General features: G+C 39.3%; 2 long non-coding RNA genes across 7 annotated transcripts in view; one reads left to right on the plus strand and one right to left on the minus strand.

Moving 5' to 3' along the window:
- The window catches only part of LOC118356983, a 77,395-nt gene that overhangs the window by 21,660 nt on the left and 31,696 nt on the right, over positions 1-24,039 (minus strand). The gene's annotated exons all lie outside the window — the stretch shown is intronic.
- Positions 19,587-24,039, plus strand: part of LOC118356984 — a 56,300-nt gene continuing 51,847 nt past the window's right edge. For both annotated transcript variants that reach the window (XR_004820071.1, XR_004820072.1), the window contains exons 1-2: positions 19,587-19,732; positions 21,877-21,957. This is a non-coding gene — a long non-coding RNA (uncharacterized LOC118356984). The remainder of the gene's footprint in view (positions 19,733-21,876; positions 21,958-24,039) is intronic.

The following is a 24,039-nucleotide window of genomic DNA, read 5'->3' on the forward strand; positions in this document are numbered from 1 at the left end:
ATATTTTCTGACCCCTGGCCAAGGCATTCTCCATCCCATCCCCGCTGCTACTAAGGTCCCTTTTACTCTGAGAACATGAGCTGATATCTGCCATGGCATTTATCTTCAGGCAGACAAATTCCTAATTGAAAAATACACCACAGGACACCTGGGTGGCTCAGTCAGTTAAGCATCCAACTCTTGGTTTCAGTTCAGGTCATGATCTCAGGGTCCTGAGATCAAGCCCTGTGTTGGGCTCGGCACTCAGCATGGAGTCGGCTTGTCCCTCTCCCTCTGCTCCTCCTCCTGCTCTCTTTCTCTCTCTCATGAATAAATAAAGTCTTAAAAAAAAAAAAAAGAACACCACAGCAAATTTACAAAGAAGGTCCTCTTTGCTCAGGGCCCAGTTGGACACATAAAAGGCTGCAAGAAGCATAATCACAAATGTTAGGACTGCCTCTGTGCCAAGACCTACTCTAAGTGCTTTGCCTACAGTGTCCCATTGAATCCTCACAGCTGCCCTCTCAGATGGGTACCCTTGTTATCACCATGTTACAGATGAGGAACACAAGTTGAGAGAGGTCAAAGAAAAAAAAAACTGTCCAGGATCTCATAGCCAGTAGGTGGTAGGTCCAGGCCTTAAACTCAGCTCTTTTCAACAAGAAAGCCAGAAATGCAGAACTGTTTTCCACAGCGCTACTGCTTGATACCATAACACAATAAGCCACTGATTGTACTGGTATTTCTGAAATCATAATTTCTGAGATGACACCAGAGCTTTGGCACAGACGAGTCACATAGGATTATTACATACTCTGTAACTATGATACCGTCAGATGGGAAGGATTTATCCTTATGCCTAGGCTCTGTCTGCTAAATCACTTTTTTTGGGTTTTGCAAACTAGGAAACAAGTGACAATACTGTTAAATCAAACAGGAACCATTAGTTATACTGTGCCTATATCTCTATGTAAATGTTAAGAGGTTTCTACTAATTCCCAGAGCCACCTTATCCATCAGTTTCTCTCTAAAGTGGAGAAACCATGCTTAAAGCATATCAGGCACGGCAGCGTAATAGAGAACCCTACCGCAAGGGGATTTCCCGTGTGTCTGCAAGGTTCCACTAATTAAGTCTTAGAAGCATTTAAGACTGTCTTCACTGTGAATACCCACAGTGCAGCCTTAAAGGAAAAAAATCCATTTCCATGAGTCATGCACCAACAAGAGTGAGCAAATGGATTTGAATTGTTAGACTCCATAACCATAGGAAATCGTTTTCTCTCTATGAAAAAGACTAGTTGTTCAGACATGCAGCTTACAGAAGCCAACTTTAGTGAAATATATATATTTTTTTCTTTGTAACGTATCAAATAACCTAACACACATGCCTTTTGGCTGGGTATGACTTTTTTAATCACAGAGCTCCAGAAGCTAAAGGCACAAACTTCTCAGGAACATGCTAGAGGGAGGTTAAGATGGAAGACTGTTTTGTTTCTAGTAATGAGAAAGGAAACATAATGAAAACATTCATGAAAAACACCGTAGTGCTACATCTTTGCTCTCCCGCATTTATATATACCTTCAAACAAATCTCATTACCCACCAAATTCAAAGAAATTAAAACAAAAGTCACCTCTGTGACATTTCGCCACCTAACATTATTCTCTTTCCATCAAAGATGCATAAATTGCTTTTAAGATACAGGTCTACCCATGGCTTAGCATAGTAAACCCACAATAGGCCCAGCTTCATACCCATGCATTTAATTAAAAAGCCTACTCTACAATCAAAACAATCCCCTGACTTAGCATGGGCAAATAAGACATGATTTAAGGAAAATACAAGAACCATAGACATGTCATTCCATTTAATCTCCATGGATCCAAGTCTATTCATCAGTTAAACAAGGCTATGGGCTTCAACCCACCAGGCTTTTGTAAAGCAAAAATAATAATAACAATTGAAAGGCATTTTTAACTGGGGAACAAAACTTTACTAACACAGTCTGGGGCTTGACCACCACCCGGAATCACAGCGTGCACAGGCCATGTCCAAGCTTCTCGACTTCTCTACACAAGGTCCACTTAAACTCTAACTTCCAGCCCCTTCTTTGATCCTATATAGTGATCAACTGACTTTTGAGTCAGCCCTCCTACTACTCCAATGGAGAGGTTCTTACAGCAAAACTCTTAGCTTATAGGGGAAGAAAAATATTCAAAAATTGGGAATGATACAAGAAGCCAGATCAAAAAAGGAATAAAGTGCTGATGACTGAGTAAGGACCAGAAGCTCAGTGAACATAAAAATATATAGGATTCACAGGGATTCTTTAGAGGCTAAAGAGAGGTATCCAAATAAGCCTCCTCTGCCTTGGACTTGGACATGCACTACTGCCGCAGGCACCGGGAAGTTCTGTACTGACCATGAGAACATTTTACCCTCCTACATCCCACTTACTGGTTGGGCAACATGTCTCTTCCTCACAGACCTACTGTACGCTCCATGAGGGTGAGGGGCTGCATCTGTCCGGTTTGCTCAGCTTCTGGCACCGTGCTTGGCACAAGGTTGGCACCCACAAATGTTTGCTGGGTCCATGAATTAACTATCTCATACACACTTCCTGCATAACCATGCAGAAAAACTTTGGTCTCAAAACATAGATACTTCTAGCTCTAATTTCCACTTCTTAACTGCATTGAGTTTTTCTAATTAAGTCATAAAAATACAAACCCAACTCACAGGATAAGGAAGTCTGACAGGATTCTGCTGTCCTTTCCATGCCCTTTTTAGCTGGTTTTCATGGAGCCTGTGCTTGGGAGAACACTATGAATGTGTTTGGTCCACGGAGATTTTTTCCTTAGTTTCCCTACTTCCAGGGGAAGTAGCCTGCTAGCTGTGGTTTTAAATTCTGAATGATGCATTCAGAGATGAATATGAGTCTATTTTAAAAGGCATATTACAATAAAATAAAATGAAAACAACCCCAAACAAATAACTAGAAAGGGACAAATAAATTAGAACATGTTTATTAGCATTCATATATTTAACAAATTTTCATTATAATGTTTTGCAATAATCTACTTTCAAATCTTCTCATCGGACAATATTAAGTCCTTTCTAAAGTGAAATTAAGTAGGTGAATCTGCCAGTGACTCCCCGGTACCTCCCCGTTGATCTTGCATGCTAGGCCCTCCGCTGGCCCTTGCTTACCTCACCAGACACAGGCCTCACTCTTTCCCCAGCAAGACTGAACGACCTCTGCTTTTACTACGAAGCACCGTCTCCCCTCTGAGCGGTCACGTGTGCCGGCCTCTGCCTCAACCTTCTGCTACCTGCTTAGCCCCTCTTGGGTTAAGGACCCCTTAACACCTGTTCATCTTTCAGAGCTTTGCTAGGACATCCTTTCCTCCAGAAAGCCTTTTCTGAGCACCACTACCACCCCTAGCATGAAGTTAGGCACCTCCTCTGTGCCTCGCATAATGCCTAGATCATACCTCTGTGCTACCCTATTCTTACCGAAGTAACTGCTTATTACCGGTGTGTATTCCGAGATAGCAGCCACTTAGTAAGTATTACTGAATGAACGCACACCAAAAATGAACACATGCCTGCCAAAGAAGTGACAGAGATGTCAGAATGGGACTTTTCCTCTGTGAGTTTGTTTATCTCAACCGTATGAATGAATAAGAAAATCATCTTACATCAGAGCCTGTTCCCGATAACAAGTAGTTTCTGTGAAACTAAGGCCCAAATTACTGCTTCCATTTGAAGAGCCTTAATAGTTCCTGGGGCAACTTTATGTAATAGAGATGGGAAGATTCTATAATCGTCCTCATCCACTAACTGGGGTACTTATTGCTTTTAAAAGCTGATTTTTAAAAAGTTTTCATTGCTTGTGTGAGAATTATTAATGTTTCATCATACCCAGATCTGTCACGTGATTCACTGAGACTATCTACAGGGAGTCTTTAATTTTCACATTGTTTTAAATGTTCAGTTTCTGTGGGGTTTTGTTTGCCCCCGCACACTGTCAATCAATAAATGTTTAATGACAACGGGGATGATCACGATACAATGGCAAGAGAAATAAATACTCTAAAAGGATGCCACATCGCCAAGAGCTCGGTTAACCTCTGAAAGCTCTAAACATGTTTTATGCGAGGCTCGTTTTCATACCTGGACAACATCATGAAAGAAATTCTCAGTTTTAAAAAGAAAACCAATTCTGAAAGATGTTGTTGACATTGGTGACCCCATGGAAATTATTTCAATCTGTGGGCAATTTGTTTTCAGTCTTTGTGTACAGCACAGAAAATTCAGTCGGCTCTCTGTCACACACCACCTATCCTGGCATTCGCTCGCCTTTCTTAGCTCATCAAGATACAAAATCATCTCAACAAAATGACTACACTGACATTTCCTTCAAATACCATAATAATTGCTAAATTGGACTCACCAGAGACAAAAGGAAATTTTATTTTCTGTTGATCACATACATCTTTTTATACATGAAAAACCACGACACTACCATTCTCCACCAGGCTGTTTCTGCCAACAACTGTGACTGATTGGGATTCACATAAAGCCCCCAGCCTCCCATGAGCATGACAAGAGTGAAATTAGGTGGGCTGGGAGCAAAACAAAGAGATCCAGAGAAGGAATCATCTCAAACTCAGCATTTTGACAGAGACTTCTTCGTGCCAGTGTGCATGCTGCCTCATTAAATGATGTGTAAAGGTCAGAGGTTAATCAACTTCAATTTGGCATGCATACCAAGTAGTTTTTAGTCATCATTTTATGTTTCCAAATAAGAGGAAAGAAACACTTCAGGTTAATGGAGCATTTTCTAGTGATGACTTTTAACTCTTCACAGACAGAATTTCTCATTTAACTTTGGGTTTTGTTTTTTTTTTTTTTCCCTTAAAACCACTAAAAGACATTCAAGGCATAAATGTCCAGGTTGCCCTTATTTGACAGTTTTATTGAGGTATAATTGACATTAAAAAACTGCACATATCTGAAGTGTACCATTTGGTAAGTTTTAATATAGGTATACACAGATGAAACCATCACCTACAATCAAGATAATGAACACAGCCATCATCTGTTTGGGGGGATCTCTTTTGTTTCGTCCTGCCCATCATAATCCCTCCTTCCTCTTCTTGCCCCACCCCATTCTCAGGCAACCACTAATCAATCAGCTTTCTATCACTACAGATTACATACTCTTGAAGTTTATACAAATGCTTATGGTTATTACAAATAAAGTTGTTGTGAACATTTGTGTACAATGTATGGACATATGCTTTCATTCTTTCTTGAGTAAATACCTTAGAGTGCAATGATTGCATCATAGGGTAGGGCATATTTAACTGTTTTCCAAAATGTTTGTATCATTCCCATCGGCAGTGTGTAAGAGTTCCAGTTGCTCCATAGCCTCACTAACACTTGGAATGGTCAATCCCTTATACAAATAGAAATCTTTGTCCAACCCAAGTCATAAAGGCTTTCACCTCTTTTCTTCTTTACATGTTATGGGTTAGATTTTATAGTTAGGTCTATGATCCATTTGAGTTCCTATTTGTATATTGTGTGAAGTAGACATGGAAGTTTATTTTTTTATGTAAGTATCAAAAGTACTTGTTCAACTTGTTGAATGGATATCCTTTTCCCACTGAATTAGCTTTGCACTTTTGTAAAAAGAAAAACAAAAAACAAAAAACAAAAAAACTACCGATCTTTCCACTAAGGTTTTTAGAACCTAAAACTACTTTTAAAAGTCTACTAGTTATTTTTAAAATAAAAAGAAATCAACTAATCATACATGTGTGGGAGATTATCTTTTAGTTCCCACTCTTTTCTCCATGGGCTACTGAGAACAAAGCATCCAACAGTGGATTTCATTAGAAACATCATAGCAAATACCTGACCCTACAGGAAGTTTCAGTATTTGTTATAATCAGAACGCTCAAGAGAGTTGTAATTTCATGTTAGAGGGAAAATTTTATATCAAAGGGAAAGAAGATGCTTCCACTTACATGAGGAGCACAGAATATAAGCATTTATCTTTGCTTCATTCTCAACCCTATTAAACAAAATAAAAGAAATAAAAAGACATGAAGCCCCAAGGCTAAAGAATACAGGAGAAGAGACAACAGCCAATGAGAGATAAAGACAAAATTTTGTCATCTGGAAAGCAGAAGGATGAATGGCCAATAACCTAGCAGACCAGAGAAAGTTAAGAACTAAGTATTTACAGTAAGGAAAGCCAACAAGAAACAAGCCAATTCTACATAAGGACCCAGGAACTGGAGATACCAGTTACCTCTAAAGGCAGAATACTGGATGAAGCTGAAATGGGAAAAATAGTTTCTCTCCATTTAGGTCTCTTTCCATCTTGTCTCTCTGAAAGAACTAATTTGGTCTTCCTCACAGCAGAGTTGTTGAGGTCCAAAAGCAAGTGCCCCAAGAGAGAAAGAGCCAAGGGGAAGCTGTATTTTTTAAATGATTTAGTCTCAAACATAACATAACATCACTTCTACCATACCCTATTGGTTGGAGTAGTTACAAGTTCCTGCCCAGATTAAGGCAGAAGGTGGGGAGAAGAACAACACAGACCCCACTCTCAGCAAACAGTGTCAGTAACATTGTAAGAACATGTGAAATAGGATATACTGATTGGTATAGCCATCTTTGGAACATAAAATCTGTGGCAACCACTGACAAATTTGACCACTTTATTTTATAGGTAAGGCAACAGAGGCCCAGAGAAATCTGTATGGTCCAAATTACACAATCAATGGCAGAGCAAGACTAGAAACTGGGTATCTGAACTCTAGTCCGTGTTCTTTCCCACTAACTTACATTGCCTCTTTTTTTGTTTTTCAAGAGACAGACAGAGAGCAGGGGATGGGTGAAGGGAGAGGGAGAGAGAGAATGCCAAGCAGGCTCCACGCCCAGCACGGAGCTGACGTGGGGCTCAATCTCATGACCCTGAGATCATGAGCTGAGCCAAAATCAAGAGTCAGACATTCACCAAGCCACCCAGGCACCCTGCCTCTTAATTTTTATAAAATTCACACCAGTGAAATTACAGAGTTAATGGATAGACAGTATTTAGTATAATTAAAGTCTGACTTCTAGATAAATTTTTCTTGATTTAGTAAATTCAGACCACAAAGAACTACTACTCGCCAGCAGAGCAATGAAAGGGCATTTTTAGAAATAATTCTCAGACCAGAAAAGCTAATGAAATCAATGAAGGAAAGTTTTCAAGTTAATCTTCCTCATTGCTGAGTCTAAAGACATTATAAAATCTATGAATATGTTTCCCATACATAGTTTTATCTTTTTCTCAAAGAAAGGGAGTAATACAAATGATTCTAGTGTGACTTAAACGTCTAACCACAGGAATCTAGCATAGTTAGTTCTCTGACCATGTTAAATTTTAACATTATTACTCATTTTGAGATATTTTACTCTGCTAGTATATAAATTAATAGTAATGGATCAATTAGAGGTTACCTATTGTAATGAAAGTGTCATCTTTAATCAGATGTAACTCATCAGCAACAGAAAAGAAGAATAAAAAAATAAAAAGATTAAGGACTTCTGCTTGAGCAGCTAGCAGACTAACCTATATGACCAACCCTCATGGCAGGAATAACAAGAAACTCTCAATAAGCTAAAAAGCGAAGTCATTTTCTTTCTTTCTTTTTTTTTTTTTTTAAGATTTTATTTACTTATTTGACAGAGACAGCAAGAAAGGGAACACAAGCAGGGGGAGTGGGAGAGGGAGAAGCAGGCTTCCTGCAGAGCAAGAAGCCAGATGCGGGGCTTGATCCCAGAACCCTTGGATCATGACCTGAACCGAAGGCACACGTTTTAATCAATTGAGCCATCCAGGTACCCCATAAACTACTTTAAAAAAAAAGAAGTATTTTATTTATTTATTTGACGCAGAGAGATAGAGAGCAAGCAGAGGGAGAAGCAGGCTCCTGGCTGGGCAAGGAGCTGGATGTGGAACTCGATCCCGGGACCCTGGGATCATGACCTGAGCCCAAGGCAGACCCTAAACCTACTAAGCCACCCAGGCACCCCTAACCTACTTCATTTTTTTTAGGATTTTATTTATTTGACAGAGAGAGACACAGCGAGAGGGGGAACACAATCAGGGGGAGTGGGAGAGGGAGAAGCAGGCTTCCCGCTGAGCAGGGAGCCCGATGTGGGACTCCATCCCAGGATCCTGGGATCATGACCCAAGCTGAAGGCAGACGCCCAACGACTGAGCCACCCAGGTGCCCCACAAAGTCATTTCCTAAAGCACTGGAGAGCAACCAAGGCTTCCAGAATTTGAGGGCTAATCCTTGCGAGAAGGTAAATGCATTGGAACGACCATGACACCTCCTATCACCTTTTCTTTCAAGGCATTTACCAACTCCTAAAAGGCTCAGGACTAAGTCAAGTGGAAAAAAGTGGCTCAGAGATTTTGTCAATCTTATAGGGACAGAAAAATAAAAATTAGAATTTAGGACAATCAGGAATTCGGAGCAGGATCCGGGAGAAAAGGGAATCACAGAAAAACTAGCTAGAAATTCTTGGCCACTTTTCCCTTTGAGCAATTTACTAATTCCTAAATCACAAAAGGTGAGAAGCCAGGAAGCCAACCAGAAAGCAACAGCTAAATCTAAGCCAAGCTGTCAACTGTCTTTTGGTGTTGGGAGAGATAAAAACTGAAGTTTGAGGCCCAGTAAGGAAGAGATGATCTGATAAATACCCCCAAGCTTTCAATTCAGACCCCCCAAATGCTATGCCTTCGCAGTAAAGAAAAACAGAAATAGACCAGCTCCCACAAAGACTTAAATCCATCCTTGAAACATCTTTCTCCCTAATTCAATCAATGACTTTCCTTCACTCTTTGTACCACTAAGACAAAAAAACTAAAACTAACTCCTATCTGGACTAGGATAACATCAGACTAGAACACGGAAAAAAATTGAAAATGCAAAAAGAGGGGGCTCCTGGGTGGCTCAGTCAGTTAAGCATCCAACTCTTGGTTTCGGCTCAGGTCATGATCTTGGGGTTGTGAGATCAAGCTCCACATCCGGCTTGGCACTGAGCATGGAGTCTGAGGTTCTCACTCCCTCTCGCTCCCCCCTCTATCCCTCCCCTCTCATGTACATGTGCTCTCTCTCTAAAATAAATAAAATCTTTTTAAAAATGCAAAAAGAGCACAAGAGATATGTAGAACATGGGAAACGGCTAATACCTGCACAAGCAAAGTTTCAGAGAAGTAAGAAAGAATCATGCAGATGCTCAATGAGAATTTTCAAAAACTAACAAAAGCCATCTCAAGCCCTGGATTAAAGAAACACAGGCAGGAGAGATATCCAGAAAACCACACTCAAATGCATCATGTAAAACTGCTTAAAGCTAAATTCAAAGAGAATATCTTAAAAGGAGCCAGAGAAGAAAGATACATTACAGTTAAAGAAGCAATAATTTAGTTGACTTGTCAACAGAAAAAAGGAAACCAAAGAAAATGAAGTGATATCACTGAATGGCAGGAAGAAGGTAACTTCCAATTTGCCATTACATACCTAGCAAAATATCCTCCAAATATGAAAGAAAAATAAAGATATGTCCAGGCAAATAAAAACTCTTAAGAACTTATTGCCAAAAGACCCATACTAAAATAAATGTTTAAGTTATTCAGGCAAAAGTACTATGATTTCAGATGGAAGCACAGGAATGCACAATAGAATGGAGAAGGTAAGAGAACAGAATGCAAAAGAAAAGGTAAATGTGTGGTCAAATTCAAATGATTATTAACTTTTTAAAACAATAATGACTGGGTGCCTGGGTGGCTCAGCTGGTTAAGCGTCTGACTCTTGATTTCAGCTCAGGTCTTGACCTCAGGGTCTTGGAATGGAGCCCCATGTCTAGCTCTGTGCTTAGCAGGGAGTCCGCTTGCGATTCTCTCTCCTCCGCTCCTTCTGCCCTTCCCCCTCTCAAATAAAGAAATCTTTTTTTTTTTTTAAGATTTTATTTATTTGACAGAGAAGGGCACAGCGAGAGAGGGAACACAAACAGGGGGAGTGAGAGAGGGAGAAGCAGGCTTCCTGCGGAGCAGGGAGCCGGACGTGGGGCTCGATCCCAGGACCCTGGGATCATGACCTGAGCCGAAGGCAGACGCTTAACGACTAAGCCACCCAGGTGCCCCAAAATAAAGAAATCTTTAAAAAAAAGTTAAACAATAATGATAATGTAGGTTTAAAATATATGTAGAAGTGAAATAAATAACAAATAGCACAAAAGGCAAGCCGGGGTGAAATAAGAAAAAGTGTTCTACAGAGCTTGTATTGATTGGGAAGTGGTAAAAATACTAATTTATAGTAGATCTATTTAGTCAAGCAATGATATGTGTTGTAATATCAAGAGCAACTATTAAAAGAATAACTTGGGCAAACAAAACTATTGAGCTAATAGAGGGGGAAAATTAATTTAAAATATTTAATTCATAAAAGCCAAGAGGAGAGAAGGGAGAACAGAGAACATGGGAAAAATACAAAATACGGGATAAAACAGTGTATATATAACCCAAATACATCAGTAAATACATTAAATGTGGGAATATATAATAATGCATTGTTATGGCCTGAATGTTTGTATCCCTTCAAAATTCGCAGTTTGAAATCTTAATGCCCAAGGAGATGGCATTAGGTGGGACCTTCCAGAGGGGCTTAGGTCATGAAGTTGGAGCTCTCCTCAACAGATTCAGTGCCTTAGAAAAGAGGCTCCAGAGAGATCCCAAGCCCCATCCACCATGTGAAGACACAGGAAGATGGTGCTGGCTATGAACCAAGAAGGGGGCTTTCACCAGAAAGCTAACACCTTGATCTTGAACTTTCAGCCTCCAGCACTGTGGGAAATTTTTCTGTTGTTTATAAGCTACCTAGTCTGTGGTAGTTTGTGAGAGTAGCTGAATGGACTGACACACACTTATCGAACTCTCAAGGAGGTTTCAGATGTTACAAATTTTTGCTATTACAATAAGGCAACAATGAAACAAGTGTGTGACAGTCTCTCTAAGGTGCTATTTAAAAGTGGAATCACTTCATCAGATCTTACCAAATTGCTTCCATCATAGGACAGCTCCTCTTTCACCCCATTCTTGCCAATGCTCGGGACTACCGGACTGGTAAAAATTTGCCAATCTGATGGGCATCAATTGCCTCACTGTTTTAATTTGGATTTACCTTAACACAGGGGAAGTTGACTATCTTTCATTTATTAATTATTAGGGTTTCTTCTTCCATGATTCAGCTTTTTATAGCATTTGCCCTTTTTTGTGGAGTTGTGTTTATCCTACTGACTTGCCCCTTAATTTAATCCATATAAAATGAAATTATTATTTTAATAATAATAATTACTTGAATTACTGGGTACATAATGATGCTCTTCATCCAGACAGAAAATAAATTCAGGCACGTTTTCCAGTAGCAGTTAATGAGTTCAGTGTGGGGTAATACATAGCAAATATCTGCTCAAAATGGTTAATTTTATGCCTTTTGCATACAAATTTTCATATAGTTAATATATTTATTTTCCCATTTGACTTGTGCTTTCAGTGTAAGAAATTCTCTCTTAACCTGGGGATTAAAGATATCCTCAAGTTTTAAAGTTTCTGTTTTCTTTTTAGGTCTTTAATCCCTTTAGTATTTAATTTTGTGTGTGGTGCAAAACAAATATCCAGTTCTTTTCCCATACAGTCAATTGTCCCAGTATCACTTATAAAAAGATCTGTACTTTCCCTATTGACTTACACTGCTATCGCTGTTATATACCAATGTTCCACATGTATGTCTATGTGGTCTAACTGCCTACCTTTGTGCCAATATTACACTGTTTTAACATTGCTATCACTTCACATTAAACCTTACTATCCAATAGGGTCTCCTTCCTCCAATTCTTTGAATTATTTTGGCTCTTCTAGGCACTTTACTATTCCATATGAACTTTGGTTTCAACTTGTTTCAAGATAAATTGTTGGAACTTCTATTAGAATAAATTGACTTTATAGATTAATTTGTGGAGAAATAACATTGATATTGAGTCTTCTCATCCATAAACTTGTTACATATCTCCATTTATTTAATTCTACTTTATTTACTTTAGTAAAGTTTTATCATTGACTTCTTTAAGGTCTTACACATCCTTTGTCAAATATATTCTCAGTACCTTGAAGCTTCTTTCATTATTGTGAATGACATTACTTTTTGTATTTTCTAAATTTTTTTGTATATTTAACTTATATCTGATAACACTGACGAAATCTCTGGTGAGTCCTAATAATTAATCTGTAAATTTCCTTTTATTTGTAAAAGAGTATTGAACAAAGGGCAAAGGAACCTCCAACAAGTATCTGAATCCATTATCTTCTGAGCCAAGGAACTGAATATAAAGTCTTAAAATGGAGAGGGAAAGAAATATATATTTTCTTTCCTTTTCCTTTTTATAAATACAGACTACCACATGATTTTACCCCTACTATGAGGTCTTGTATGAATAATGACACATGTTCAGGGGTGGCTTCGGAGAAAGGGTCAGTCTTAAGTCACTCTTTGTGCTGCTATAATGAAAAAATGGAGACTGAAGACAAGAGGCAGGAGCCAAGTCACGCATGACTTGTGTGCCAGGCTAAGGAGTTTCTATTTTATCCTCCTAATTAAAGCAATTAATTAAATCAGGCTTGCATGCTGGACTTGCATTTTAGAAGGCACTCAAGCAGTACAGTGAAGGATGAACCGAGCCTGCGTTCTCTCAGCAAGAACACCAGTTGAGATGTATTGCAGTGATTTCCTAGACTATAAGCCTCATGAGGTCAGGGGCTGTTGGTTTTGCCCAACCCCCTTAATCCTCAGAGCCTGGCACCGTGCTTGACACATAAAAGATGCTCAATACTTGTTGAGTTAATTAATTAATCCTATGAGAAATACTTAGGGCAGAACCAAAAACAGGTTGTGGAGATGAAGAAGAGAAAGACAAAATTTATAAACACTGAAGAGAGGCATCAATTGTATATAGGGAGTGAGGGAAAGGGAGAAATCTAGAATGACTCCCAGGTCCCTGGCTGGGATGACTGGATATATAGAGGTCTCCAAAACTAGACAGGGAAAAAAGAGATATTTTCGGACATATATAATTCATTCAGTTTCGGACATACCGATTTTGAAGTACTATTAGGCAGATTAGTCCAAAAAAAAAGTTGGATCTCTGGATGTGTAGCTGCACAAAAGGGACCCAGCCCGGAGAGGTTGCTAAGGTTATGGGTGTCAGGGAGTCAAAGCGGAAACATGTAGAGTTCAAGTCTTCTTCCCCTGTGATGTGCTGAATCCATCTTATGCTAACCTAAGGTCTCAGTAAAATACTTACAAGGGCTTTGGTCTGAAGGTGCCTCTTGAAGAAAATGTGGCCCCAGCCTACAGGGACCTCATGACCCACCTCCATTTGCAAGCGAAGTGATGTTTCATTTAGGTAAGAACACAATTCAGTATATCTTCTTTCATAAAATAATGTCACCCCTGCCATCTCCTCATCTGCAATCCAAAGCATGTCATTGTGCCTTCAACAGTATATACAGTCATCTCATCAGAAAAGTTCACCTGGAATTGTCAAAGGACCCTTAGGCTGTTAGCCTGAGATTTGTTCTCTGTCCACTCCTTTAAGTATTCTACAGTATATTCTAGTATAAATGTAGAGCACCACATTAACTTAGTCCCTTCACTGAGGACAACTTCAGTGTTATTTTCAGACTTTAGCAAAGCCCAATCTCAGAAATAGACACATGAATAAAGCCCCAATACATTCGATTTTCTGTAGATATGGTCTCTATTGCTCAACGTTTCTTAGACAAATTTTTCATGATTAATTTCTCATTTTTATTTCCATTAGTATTCTTATTATAAATGTAGTATATGTTTATTGTGAAAAAAATATTTTTCAAGCCATATAAAAGCTCCCGTATCCCTCTTCTCCTGCCCACACAGCCCCATCCAGAGGTATGTAAGTAGTCGAGATTCTTTCCATTGCGAGGGACAGACCTGTAGCTTGAGGGACACTCGGTGCAAGAGGGGACTCTGAAGGCCACTAGGTCGGGACAAGGAACCAAGGCAACCACCCTGAAAACCAGGACAGGACCAAGGGCCCCAGGGAACGGACCTGGCCATGAACTCCTTGTCTCTGCTTCTACATGCATGGTATAGTCAGTCTCCCAGTTTTCTCAGGTCGTGGAGGGCAGGGCTTCAGGTGACTGAGGGATCTTACCCTTGCATCACTGTCATCTGACAGGAAAAGGGATTGTTTTTTTTTCCTCCCGTAGAAAAAATGTTAGGGAATTACTCTGACGGGCTTGGTTTAGGTCAAGGGAGCACTGTGGGTGGCAGCCCCAGTAACTCATGACTGAAACAGGAGAGGGGTAATTCCCTTGAGGGAGAGGGATGTTGTCACCAAAAGAAGGGGAAAGTGTGCGGAGCAGCCGAAGTGTCTGACGACTCTGTATTACCATCAGTAGTTTCCTGGGTATTTTCTTTGTATTTACAAGCATATAAAAATATTCTCTTCATGTTTTACGCAAATAAGAACATAGTATGACAAGTGTTTTTAGGAGTTTATCAAGGAAAAAATGTTCTTTCACAAAGTGCTGGTATACTTTCTTTGGATCAGATAATGGGAATTTTCTAATCCACTATTTCTTTCTCTTGACTACCAGGAAGCTCAGAGCTAAATCTAATGTTCAGTTACCATAACTATATTAAATCTCATGGTCAGAGTATTTACTTCCTCCTTCTTTGTATACTTTTAGATTTCTAATTCCTGGCTTGTCTAGCTTTATTGTCGTAAACCCCATAAAATTCTACCTGAAAGGAGAGAGAATTTTTACAGGTTTTTCTAATACCCAGTATTTTAAAACTTGTATACATCTTTCATTATGAAAGTAATGAGTGCTTATTATACAAAATCTAGAAAATAAGTGGCAAAGTAAGGAGAAGAAAAATCACCTATGTTCCTACCACCCATTATTAACATTTTAGTGTACTGTTTAGTTTTTTGTGTCTTTATTTGTTTTAAGTAGGTTCCACACCCAATGTGAGGCTTAAACTCACAACCCTGAGATCGAGTCACATGCTCTACTGACTGAGCCAGCCAGGCACCCAAATTTTTATTTTATTATTTTTTTTTAAGTAATCTCACACCCAACGTGGGACATAAATTCACAACCCAAGATCAAGAGTTGCATGTTCTACTGACTGAGCCAGCCAGGCACCCTGTACTGCTTAGTTTTAAATGTAGGAGAAACAACAGTCATATAATCAGCTCAACTGAATAGACTCCTTGCTAATCAAAAAAATCCCTGGAGCCTTTAAATTATGGGAAAATCCAAGGAGAAGAAAACATTTAACAACAAAAAAAGGAGATCTCTTGAAATTTTGACAATGGTTTCCAGAATTTACTCATATTAGGACTAACAGACAGTCTATTAGTCCATCCTTCCCCAATATTGCTTACCCACACCTAAATTAAGATAGAGCTGAGGGGCGCCTGGGTGGCTCAGTCAGTTAAGCAGCTGCCTTCAACTCAGGTCATGATCCCGGGATCCTGGCGAGCATGCTTCTCCCTCTCTCTCTGCTGCTCCCCCTGCTTGTGCTCTCTCACTCTCGCTCTCTTGCAAATAAATAAAATCTTTAAAAAGATAGAGCTGAGAAACAAAATGCTACCTTTTTCTGTTAAGCTTCTACAACTGTATTTACCCATATATTCAGTGGAAAAATCATTCCAACTAAAACAGAAAGTCCTATTTTCTAGGTATCATAGCCAAAAGAATGGTTTTTAATAACCATTTAATAACTTTATTAGTAACCTTTTGATCCTCAGTTGTATAAAGCTGCCAAGGTGACAGTAACAAAAGAAAAGTCCTAGAATAACTTTTAAGAGTCGTGTGCATGCCTGTTCCCCTACAAACAGAGGCTGAATTTTGACTCTGAAGGAAAACTAAGGAAGTCACTGATGAGGGAAACAGAGGCAGAAGAGAAATTATTAAATTTCCTTACTACCTACAGCCCACTGACAAGTCCTTGAAACAGGCAGAGTGACCTTCCTCTAGGGACTCAGCTGCCTTGATGTTGACGCTTTGCTCACGGCAACAAGCAATCTTAGCCTGACACCCCCACACCCCCACCCACCCCAGGACCCTGTAAGTCTACTTTACCATATAAAGATTCCTTTGGAAACTTCCTTTATCCCTACCCGCAAGATCCGTGTTGGCAACCATCCCCCAAGCACGTGGCCCACTGAGCTACATCTGAAGGGTCTCACGACTAAGGTTTTATCAGACTGTAATAAATGACCTTGTCCTAACAATAGCTAGGCCCCTCAGGATCCTGGAAACCTGGTTTCCAAAATACCTTGGAGGCATGTGCTGTCCCTAACCCCTTCCCATTCTGAAGGTATAAAATCAGTCACCCCTCACAACCCCAGTGCGGCTCTGTCTGCCCACGGGTCCTGTCCCCGGGCTTTCATTAAGATCACCTTTTTGCACCAAAGACGTCTCAAGAATTCTTTCTTGGCTGTGGGCTTCGAACCCTAACCTCTTTCCTACATCAGTAATCATACCAAATGTTTAATCCCTGCATTAGTCAGTTTAGGCTGCCATAACAAAATGCCACAGATGAGTGGCTTAGACAACAGTAATTCATCCTGTCACCATTCTGAATGCAGGAAGTCTGAGATCAGCGTACGAGCATGATTGGTTTCTGGTGAGGCTTCTCTCCCTGGCTTATAGATGGCTGCCTTCTTGCTGTGTGATCACGTGGCCTTTTCTTGGCGTGTGCACACCCAGGGAGAGAAAGCTCTGGTCTCTCTTTATCTTCTTATAGGTACACTAATCCTATCAGATCAAGGTCGTACTACTATGACCTCATTTAACCTTAATTACTTCCATAAAGGCCCTATCCAAATACAGTCACATTTGGGTCTAGGGCTTCAACATATGAAGGGGGGTCTAGGGGCACAATTCAGTCCACAGCAATCCCTTTCCTCTGATAAGTCATCTCCCTGGCAATAATTTCATTCAGCTCTCAATATATTTAAAATAAGCACTTCCGGAGGGGTGAGCTCTTTACCTCTTCTCTGAATAACAGTTTACCGATAACTTCACACAACAAAAAATGTTTTTGAAAAACTTGATACAAAGACACATGTCGGAAGATTGTGTGTGTGTGTGTCTAGAAAGAGAGAGATTCAAGGTTCATTCGTTTCTGTGTCATCAGAAACCTTTAGCTATCACCTTAAGATTCGGGTCCTAAAACATCCAGTGTCACAAATCTAGCTAGGCTGCTAGGTTGATGGGCAGTTACAGTACTAGGAACTAGAACTCTGTGACCAAAGTGGGTATACATGAAGTAACTGGATTCAGACTGACGATGCAAGCTGAAATTAGAACGTTTTGTTTTGCCTTATCTTTTATGTAAAATGTGCTTATGTTCAAATATAAGAGCCAGAAGACTATTTTGGGTCAGAATTTAAAATAGTCCCACTTTTTGTATGTCCCAGTAACATCTTTGTCTTTGAGTTCTTTCATCTGAAGTAAAACACTAAACAAACAGAAAAACATAAATCAAATATTTGGGCCCTTCCCTGGTCCTCCTACCATGGGGTGACTCTATTCAGCATGTACTTTTCCCCATGACATCTGAAGTACAATATAGAAATTCATCCTTTTAGTGAACTGGGCCTTTTCCCAAGATTTTTATTTTGCATTTAACAAAATAACAGCAAATTTCAGGTATTAGAAGGATCGAAACAACCTCTTCTATTCTGTTGTCCTTAGAACACCATCTTTTATTCATAGCTTCTCTTGTGGTGCTGGGAGGCAGATTCTGTTGCTCTAGCAACGCCCTGCATATCCTTGGGGATAGCTTACAGTTTTACTTTTTTTTTGAACAACAAAGAGCCATTGATACTACATGTTGCCAAAGGTTACAAAAGTTGAATTCTAAAATGAAAATATTTCTTCTATAGAAGTGGTACACCATATGCGTCCCACAAATTCAAAGAGATATGTAAGGATATGACCTTTGTGTGAACACTGATGAATCTAGCATAATACCGTTTGGCTTCAATGGATTATTCAGAGCAGAAGTAGTTGAAGTGTATGCCTTGTTTTCTAAGACCACTGTGGGGGACAAGGGGTTTATTCCCAGTATCTATAAAGATCCAGGAGCAGGAAAAGAAAAAAAAAAAAATCAAAGGTACCATCACTTACATTTTGTTTGTTACTTTGTAATCACCTTCCCATCCTCACCCCCACCAAAATGAACTGCTATATCAAAATCCAATTACACTTTGACAGTAAATAGATCCTCAAAGAGTGGTTGTGACTGAATCCTTGTTCCTCAGAATAGATGTTAAATATACGAGAGTGTCAGGAGCTCTGAAATCTGTATTCCTAGCTTCATTTTAACTGGGTTCTCTTCATCTATGAAAAAAAAATTCCTTAGCTAGCTATTTTGTAAAACCAGGGAAAATATTTCTTTTCAAGTATTCTTTTCAAGATAAGTTATCTCATCCCCCTAGAAATCTGAAGGGACACACTGAGAACCACAGATGAGGAGTGAGAGGCTCCATAGAATCGCTTCCTGGGAAAACAACCATAAGAGTTTATAGAGGGTCAGGACATGGGAATCTGGATTTTGCTCAATAACAAGAGAGTGAGCTACAGGCTGAAAATGTAGATAAAATATAAGAATGAATCCCAATCTCCTCCACTCACTAGAGCCTGGGCAAAATCACTTGGCTTAGAAGGCCCTCCCAGCAGACCAAGCAAACCCCATAATTCAAGGCCATTCATTCATTCATTCATCAATATTTACTAGGTATATGTTATGTTTCAAGCCACCTGAAAGCTTTTCAAATGCTTACTAAACGCCTGATTGTACTCTTGAAGTCTTAGTCTCTAATAAAGTCTCTACTGATACAGTTTCTATAGCTATGATATGGAGAACTGTATTAAAAAATAACAGAGTTACAAGGTAATCATAGCTCGTAATAACAACCATACAGACAGTGGCATCTCTCACTAAAAGAAACCAAGTTTCCTTGGAGAAATGACTGATTCATAGCCTTGAACATCTTGTTCTTCAAGGGAAGCAAGGAAATGCTTAAACACCAATAGAGACATGTCAAAAGAATACTGGTGTTGGTTTGCGGCCATATCCCACTTTGAGCATCAAAATGAATGACAGAAATAATACATTAAATGAAAAATAAATGCATGAGTCCATAGTGAAACTCAAGAATAAGAAAGTGGGGGGAGAGAAGAGAGAAGAGGACAGAAAGGGAAAAATAAAAGAGGAAAAGCTCTACTTTACAGAAGAATACCAATTGTTATGGATTGAATTGTGTCCCACCCAAAATTCATATGCTGAAGCCCTAACTCCAAATGTGACTATATTTGGAGATGGGGCCTTTAGGGAAGTAATTAAGGTTAAATGAGGTCATAAGGGTAGGGCTGGAATCCTGTAGAACTGGTGTCCTTATATGAAAAGAAACACCAAGGTTCTCTCTTTCCACACACCATACAAAAGAGGCCATATGAAGACACTGAGAAGTCAGGTGTCTACAAGCCAAGAAGAGAGGCCTCGCCAAAATCCAACCCTGATGACACTTTGATCTTGGACTTCTAGCCTCCTGAACTGTGAGAAAAATGCATGCTTTCTGCTATTTAAGCCTGAGCCATACAGCTAATACAACAGTTAATAAATATTAAGAAAATGACAGAACTGAAAAAAAAAAATCACCATTTCTTAACCCACTATGTAAGAATCACTAATGGATGCTAAAATCACTGGGTTTATTGGTTTAAAAATATGTCCGCACAGGTTAACTTTACAATGGGGAAATTAGGAGTGCCATCACCACTGTAACCAAATGATCAAACTTAGCACCATCAATAATGGGACAACCGTTTATATACCTCTTGATGGATCCAATAAGAAATGTCCATCACCTATGCAGTATTCTTGCCAAGAATGTTTAACCTGAATCCAGTCATGAGAAAACAATGAGATAAATCCAAGAAAGGGAGACGTTTAAAAAAGCAATTGACCTAGATCTTCAAAATAGAGTCAGTATCAGAAACAGAAGAGACTACTTAGTTTTAAAGCCTCTACACATCACAACCAAATGAAACTAATAAACCTTGCTTGAGTCTTGCCTCAACAAAAGCAACTAAATGGACATATTTGGTATAACTGGGGAAATTTTTTTTTTAAGTAGGCTCCAACGTGGGGCCTGAACTCAGGTTCCTGAGATCAAGACCTGAGCCAAGACCCAGAGTTGGATGCTCAACTGACTGAGCCACCCAGGCGCCCCATAACTAAAAGGCACCCTTTATAAAATGGGGATGTACATTTGATGAAAAAATTGAATTAGTGTTAATTTTCTTAGGTGTGAATAGTATAGTGGTGATATGGGAGATTGTCCTTATTCTCAGACAGTTCATGCTAAAGTGTTCATGGGTGAATTATCACATATCTGCAACTTTCTTTTAAATGGTTCAACAAGGGATGCCTGGGTGGCTCAGTTGGTTAAACGTCTGCCTTCAGCTCAGGTCATGATCCCAGGGTCCTGGGATCGAGCCCCACATCGGGCTCCTGGCTCAGCGGGTAGCCTGCTTCTCCCTCTCCCTCTGCCTCTCCCCCTGCTCATGCTCTCTCTCTCTGTATCTCTGTCTCAAATGAATAAAATCTTAAAAAAAATCATAATAATAATGAGTTTGAGACATTGTGAAAATCCCCAAAATATGACACAGAGACACAAAGTGAGCAAATGCTGTTGGGAAGATGGTGTCAACAAACTTGCTCGATGCAGGGTTGCCATGAACCTTCGATTTGTAAAAAACAAAACAGTATCTGCAAAGTACAATAAAATGAAGCACAATAAAATGGGGTATTCCTGTAAATAAATCAAGAGCAAAATAAAGCAGAGTAAAATGTTAATAGTTAATAAAGATAAAAGGTACACAGCATTCAATGTATTATTCTTCCAACTTTACTGTGGTTTGGAGTTTTTCAAAATATACAGTTTAAAAAATAAAAAATCTAAAGATATTAAAATGTTTACTATTTTATGGCATGCAGCTTTTCCTAACTACTGACCGTGCACCTACCAAGACCAAATAGTATAACTTAATGGTTAGAGAGAATGGATGTCGGTTACCGACAGACCAACATTCAATGCCTGTCTCTCAGATCTTAGGCAAGGAAGGGCTCCAAGCTCTAGGTTTCTGCAGTGAAATGAGAATAGTATCTAACTGGTATGCAGCTGAGAAGATTTATAAAAAAGTCTATAAGTTTATAAAAAAAAAAGTCTGGCACACGGGAAGGCACTATTATGATTACCTGATGGAATGAGGATAGGATTTAGAGGGTACTTAGCCTCCATTACATGCTGCACACTCTGGTAAGCACCCTCTACTAAAACTCTGACCTCACTTACTAACAAGGAGTGACTGCATTATATCGTGAGTGACCATTTTTGTGGCAAGAGTGTCTTCAACCAAATGAAAATTTCCTTAAAGGCAGCGATCAGGGCTTAACCCTAATTTCTGTATCTCCTAAAGAACCTAGTTATACCTGGTTATTCATGGTACTATTTCACCTGTATATTATGCTAGATCAGGACTTCTCAATCTTGGCTACACATTGGAATCACCTGGAGAGCTTTTAAAAAAATCTTGGGTATTTTTATTTTGTTGGTCTGGAGTGGGACCTAGACCTCAATATTTTTTAAAATTCCCATGGTGATGGTAAAAAGTTTATGTTCTGTGTTTCTCCTTAGGGAAATGACACCAGCTATTGCTGCCAACTTTCTACCAGCTTTGGAGTAGCCTGGAGGTTACTCTGGAGTAACCAGAGGGAGGTAGGTGTGTATTCTAACATGTCTGCCTTCTTCTAGGATCAGTGCTCATCCTCCTACTTCTTGAGCAATCTCAGATCATTTGTAACACCTTTGTGTAGCTTGCATAGGAGAGAAAAAAATATCTTTTTCCTCTATCCTTCTGGGACTGCTCTAACAAGAGACAGATTAACAAGAGAAAAGCATACATATTTATTTAATATACACTTTACATGACACAGGAGCCTTATAAGGAACTGAAGACCCAAAGAAATAAACCTGAGAATTTTTATATTAGGTTTGATGAAGAGTGGAAAATTGTGGGAAAATATGATGGGACAAAGGACATGGGGTAAGTGTAGTAAACTGGGGGAAGCTTAGCAAAGGCCTGTTCATTCAGCTCCTTCTCTGTGTCCCCTCATCTTGAGAAAGAAGGATGCTCCTTTCCTTTAGGTATAGGGAAGTCACCTCTCACATGAAGGTTTCACGACCTGCTTCAGGGGAAGATCAGAAAGTCCCTCCTTCACATGCTGTTTCTCAAATTCCTTCAGCTTAAAATAGTCAATATGCCACAGTACTGTTTGGGGATAGTGAGTCCTGAACCTCATCTGTTGTTAATATAAAATGTGATCGATTGGTGCTTCAATTTATCAAAATGAATAATTACACCTAATGTTGCTCTTTCTTCAGTTGGTAAAACTATAAAGGTGACTAAACCAGAAGTTTGGGTGAGATTTCACAGCACTAATAATTGCCTGAACAGCACAAACATAACGGTTAAAGTGCATTATTGATCATTTGGGCTTTCGCAATTCAGAAAATATTTTCATTTGTGCGCCAGAGAAACCAAATCAGAAGGCAGACCATTTGAATGATAAAAGAAATGGAGATGTGTAAGAGGGGAAATCAGAATCAGCAAGCATAATAAGAATATGAGAACATGAGCATTTTATAGCACATCTATCCAGCCAGCTGCCAATGTTGAAAACCACGTTCCTGATAAAAATATACCCAGGTGCTGGTTGGATGCTGAGCATGTCCCACAGTCCTTCAACCACGATAGCCCCTCCGGTCATGAGTCTTGGCTACAACCCCGGTGGTCTGACATATCTAGGTTTCGTTTCCCTGCCCTTGGCTGTGCCCTTAGAGGCCTTGAACTGCTGGGAAGGCACCATGGATCATCAATAAAATATAAAAAGAAAGGATACTCACAATAAGATATAATTACTAATTAGGCACTTGCTTCTTCAAAGGAATCAGGACTAGACTACTTCCAAAAACTCTCCAATTTCCCCACTAATAGCCAGGTAACCACGGCCAAGTCACTTAACCTCTCTCTCAATGTTCAAGTTTTCCTGTCTGTCAGAAAGAGATAATAAAGTGCTTAATTCATAGGTTGTTATGAGGATTCAGTAAGAGAAGGCATGTCAAATGCTTAACACAGTTCCCTCATACATAGTATCATTGGCTAAATGGAAACTAATATTATTAATATAGTAATAAATCCAAACCCAGCAGTTTCGTGGGTAGAAAAATAAAATAAATTAATGGAAATCCAAATTAACCCCTATTTCCGTTAATTTGTACGAGAAAGCTTTGAAATTTCAGCAGATAGTAATGGACTGAAATATTCCAACTTTGTTTTGACAGTATCTTCAAACAAAATTTAGGTATTTAAGGCCACTGTCCTTGAAAAGAGAACCCAAAGATTAACTGCTTCTAGAAAAGATGGCTTCAAATTTTACAAATTTCCATTTCTTCTAACTAAACCTAAGACATGCCCTCCAAATAAATAACAAAGGTGATGTTATAGTGGGACCATTTCCACTCATTGCCAAGCCATTTCTAACTAACAGTGAGGCAGCTGAGACTTTAAATTTTTAACTGAAAAGAATAATGCAAATGAGATTGAAAAACCCTGTTGGGTAAGACAACATCAAAGAACAATATGCTAAAGAGTTGGAAACCAAAGGAGAAAAAGCAATAAGCCTCAGTGGAGCAAAAGGAAGGATAATTCAGTGATTACTTCATGTAAGGAAGAAAAAATTTTCCTCTACTTTCTCAGAATCAGAACATGGAGCCCTTCAGATTAAACAGATAAAAGGC

This window comes from Zalophus californianus, chromosome 5, assembly GCF_009762305.2.
Source record: "Zalophus californianus isolate mZalCal1 chromosome 5, mZalCal1.pri.v2, whole genome shotgun sequence".
Lineage (NCBI taxonomy): Eukaryota > Metazoa > Chordata > Mammalia > Carnivora > Otariidae > Zalophus > Zalophus californianus.